General features: G+C 44.8%; 1 non-coding gene across 1 annotated transcript; it reads left to right on the top strand.

Annotated features, from left to right (window-relative positions):
* The first annotated feature begins 4,622 nt into the window (after window positions 1–4,622).
* On the top strand, window positions 4,623–4,729 carry LOC121485894. Its single transcript, XR_005986400.1, has one exon. It is a non-coding gene; the product is annotated as a U6 spliceosomal RNA (small nuclear RNA).

The following is a 4,729-nucleotide window of genomic DNA, read 5'->3' as shown; positions in this document are numbered from 1 at the left end:
TGCCCGTCACCCATTCACCCCCACCCCCTGCCCTCCTCCCCTTCCACCACTCCTAGTTCGTTTCCCAGAGTTAGGAGTCTTTATGTTCTGTCTCCCTTTCTGATATTTCCTACCCATTTCTTCTCCCTTCCCTCCTATTCCCTTTCACGATTATTTATATTCCCCAAATGAATGAGAACATACACTGTTTGTCCTTCTCTGATTGACTTATTTCACTCAGCATAACACCCTCCAGTTCCATCCACGTTGAAGCAAATGGTGGGTATTTGTCATTTCTATGGCTGAGGAATATTCCATTGTATACATAGACCACATCTTCTTGATCCATTCATCTTTCGATGGACACCGAGGCTCCTTCCACAGTTTGGCTATTGTGGACATTGCTGCTAGAAACATCGGGGTGCAGGTGTCTCAGAGTTTCATTGCATCTGTATCTTTGGGGTAAATCCCCAGCAGTGCAATTGCTGGGTCATAGGGCAGGTCTATTTTTAATTCTTTGAGGAACCTCCACACAGTTTTCCAGAGTGGCTGCACCAGTTCACATTCCCACCAACAGTGTAAGAGGGTTCCCTTTTTCTCCGCATCCTCTCCATTTGTGGTTTCCTGCCTTGCTAATTTTCCCCATTCTCACTGGTGTGAGGTGGTATCTCATTGTGGTTTTGATTTGTATTTCCCCGATGGCAAGTGATGCAGAGCATTTTCTCATGTGCCTGTTGGCCATGTCTATGTCTTCCTCTGTGAGATTTCTCTTCATGTCTTTTGCCCATTTCATGATTGGATTGTTTGTTTCTATGGTGTTGAGTCTAAAAAGTTCTTTATAGATCTTGGAGACTAGCCCTTTATCTGATAGGTCATTTGCAAATATCTTCTCCCATTGTAGGTTTTTTAGTTTTGTTGACTGTATCCTTTGCTGTGCAAAAGCTTCTTATCTTGATGAAGTCCCAATAGTTCATTTTTGCTTTTGTTTCTTTTGCCTTCACACCCACCTTATTCTTCCTATGTGGGGTATAGGATAGGTTCAAATAAGTAGTTACAATGTAAATCTTCACAGAGCTACAGAAGCTGAGTTCTTGTTTTCAGGAAACCTTTAGGTATGCAACCAAGGCCATCATTGGTATTTTTAAATAGATCAGTAGCTGGTCCAGCAGTGGCCGCAGCATCACCTGGGAACTTGTCAGAAATGCAAATTCCCCAGCCCCACCCAGACCTACCCCATCAGAACGCTTGGGATGGGTTCAAAGCCCTCCAGGTGATTCTGACACCAGCTGAAATTTGGAAGCAACTGCTCCAGATTATGTGCCTTAATGTGACGAAGGCAAAATAAACTCCATTTCACAACAAATATGGGAAAAGTGACAGCAGGTGGCAGTGTTTGACTATTTCTGCCTTTTTCATAAACCTGTCTTTACCATGGAACAAACCATGTTGCCAAACCTGAAAATTTTATCCCAGGTTACTGCTCACTTAGTAAAAAATAAATTTCATTGTTATTTTTCTTTCCCTCAAAAAGACGCAATTATTTCCTTGAAAATACAGAACCAAAATCTAAAAATAAATAGGTGGTTTTTGTTTTGTTTTGTTTTGTTTCTTTTGGGAACTTGAGATTTAACTAGGAGGTTAACCTTTTAAATTGTATCACCTCAAGATACAAAAATGGCTGTATTGGAAACTCTTAAGTGTAGTCACATAAAGTCAACATAATGTTCATTCCTTAGGTCCCGCCACCCTGTACTGTTTCCCCTCCTATTCTATGCAGCCTTGGGCCCACCCAATCAACCTATGTGTCCCTGGTGTGAACAGTGAGCATAAGGACAGTTTATGTTTTGGAAAGGGATCATGGTGGTACAAGCCAGAGTTTTAGTCAGAGCAAACAGGGTGCAGTTGGAAAAGGGTTATCGCTGCCTTAAGAGATTACATGACACATACGTGTTTTTATAGCAAGGGGGTCAGGCTTTCTGAAGGAAATGATTCATTTTCCCATGACGGGATCTGACACCATCCACTTTCAAATCAGTGGCTACAGGGATTCATTCAGCCCTGTTTTGCCTGGAGCCTTCTAGAAGCTTGCCCTCCCAGTGACCCTTCCTAAATCTCAGAGATTCTGGCCCACTGCACTGAGCTTGCTTAAAAGGAGCATCGAGAAGGGTCCTGAGGTCTAGCCCTGGCCTAGTCCTGTTCACCACACCTCTGTAAGCACAGAGATTTTTCTTTTACTGTGCCCTGAAGGCTTTTCCTGGTACACGGCCCCTCGGGTGACTTGGGCCATAGCCTGCAGTGCCTTCCCAAAGACCATCGCTGCTGCCCTGACCGTAAGTACAGTCAGCTACTGCAGCCTATTACTGAAACTTTGCTTTCTTTTTTCTTTTCTTGTTTTTAGATTTATTTATTCATGAGGGACACAGAGAGAGGCAGAGACACAGGCAGAGGGAGAAGCAGGCTCCCTGCAGGGAACCCGATGCGAGATTCGATCCTGGGACCCCGGGGTCATGCCCTGAGCGGAAGGCAGACGCTCAACCACTGAGCCCCCCAGGTGCCCTGAAGCTTTGTTTTCTGACATTCTTTGATTTTTAACACAAATCTGCTCCTGTCAGCAATGCTAAACTCTGGAGGCAGGGTTCCATATATGGAAGGCAGTGCTTGAGTGTCTCTACCCGAGGCATGTGAGATGGATTTTTTCTGACGCTGTGTGACATTCAGTGTTGTGCTGCTGGGGAGAGAAATACATCAGTGCCTCCGCAGAGCAGGAGCCTATCTTGTCTCGAGATCACGTTTCATTCTTCCCCCAGCCAAGAATGCACGGGGTCTGATCCATGGCCAGATAATGTGATTCTGGGACATAGATCGGGATTACTGAAGATAAAGTGGCCTGGCCATGGAGCCTACTGTAAGGACACGTGTGCTTGCTTATTAGATTGCATCCGTGTCTGTGGCGGCTGTCCTCCTGCCAAGTCATCTCTCCCCTCCACTCTCAAGCGAGTCACAAGTTTGCTCTCACTCCTAAAGCAAAACATAACAGTGAGAGAGGCCCAGCTCGGCTCAAGAGCTGTAAGCTGTCAGTTCATCTGGGGACAGAGGCAGCCTTCCAGCGGAGGCAGCACCCCAATCATGCAAGTGGCCCCTGTGGCACCCTCCCAGGTGGGTGCCAGCTATTTCTTCCAGAATGAATCACTGATTCTCTGGGTTCTTGGTGCTGCTCACTGTTGCTGGGGGGGGGGGGGGGGGGGGGGAGGAAGAGGGCTGCAAAGCCACCCTTTGTTTCAAACACCTAAAAGCAGCTTTTAGCCTCCTGTGTCTTCCTCTTTATATGGTAACAGCTGAGCTCTGAACTACAGACAGAGCAGGGCCCTATCTTTGAAAAGAACATGGAAATCCAAGGCAGTACCAATAGCTGGAGACCTGGAGTGGCTTTCTGATGTGCCTGATAAGAACATATTGAAGTCAACCACTTTCTGAATGGAGTTACATGTCTGGGACCCCAAGGAGGAAGTCACGAGCCCTAAAAGGATCTCCACATTCGTGACTGAAATCCACTGGGTTCTAAGTGAAAAATTATGGAGGCAAAAGTAGTTCTTTGGTAATTATATTCTTCGATTTACAACCTCCCTTATATAAAGGGTGGGAGAGTTTCATAGTCTCCTAAGGTGCAGGGGGCAGACCATTTCCATCAAAGACATCTGGAGTGCTTGCTAAACGTGTATTCCCAGACCTCACCAAACATCAGAATCACTGAATTTGGGGCCTCAGGAATCTGTGTTTTAATGAGATTCCTGGGTACTCTTTTTAGACACTGAATTTTGAGAACCATTTAACCAGGATCTTAAGAGACTTTGGAATTTGTAATAACAATGGATTCCCTTAAGGGGTTTTCATGGGTGAAAGTGGGCTTCAACTAAACTCTCATGCAAAACTGCCCAAAGGTGGGTAGTTGTTCTTACTATATATGTATCAATCCCCCAACATGCAGATCTCTCAAGGGCATTAATCAGGTCTTTCACTCCCTTTACATTTTCAGCAGTAGCAGTGACCATGTAAGACTAGACATAGGGTAGAATGTAGAATAAGTAAAATAAGGCAGAGGAAGTATTTGCATTTCTTGTTTTATGTTTAAAGGAACATCCCACTGCTATTGCCATCAGGCTAAGTCTTCCCTGACTGCCAAATTTCATGAAGCCCACAAGGACATGGCAGGGTTGGGGAGAGGGCTTCAGTAGTCATCAGCAAAGTTCAGTTAAGGGGACGTTGCTTATGAACTGAGTTGAAACTTGGGGTGATCCCAAAGAGATCCTAGCACTAGGAAAAAGCCTGGGCATACACTGGGTGTTCAATAAACATTTGTGGCATGGAGATGAAAATTGTGATTCCAGGGCTTCTCCCTTTGCACTGATTCACAGCCTCCTCTACGTCCTATCCTGTGATTTCATTCACAATTCCCTATGTATTTGCCTAATGAGCAGAGCCTACTACATAATAATACTTATTTGAAAACATCCAGTAGTATTAATTAAGAGAAATGGTCTTGGTGAATTCCATCAGACATTACTTGCTACTATTTGGACAACTTCAAGCATTAGATCCATGTAGAAACTCTAAAGTGACTGGGTTTCATCAAAAATCAAAATGCCGTGCCTGCTTCAGCAGCACATATACTAAAACTGGAACGATACAGAGAAGATTAGCATGGCCCCTGCGCTAGGATGACACGCAAATTCGTGAAGCATTCCATATTTTT

The sequence above is a fragment of the Vulpes lagopus genome, chromosome 2 (assembly GCF_018345385.1).
Source record: "Vulpes lagopus strain Blue_001 chromosome 2, ASM1834538v1, whole genome shotgun sequence".
NCBI classification, from domain to species: Eukaryota; Metazoa; Chordata; class Mammalia; order Carnivora; family Canidae; genus Vulpes; species Vulpes lagopus.
Note: the sequence above shows the minus strand (reverse complement) of the source record. Positions and strands in the feature narration are given on the sequence as shown.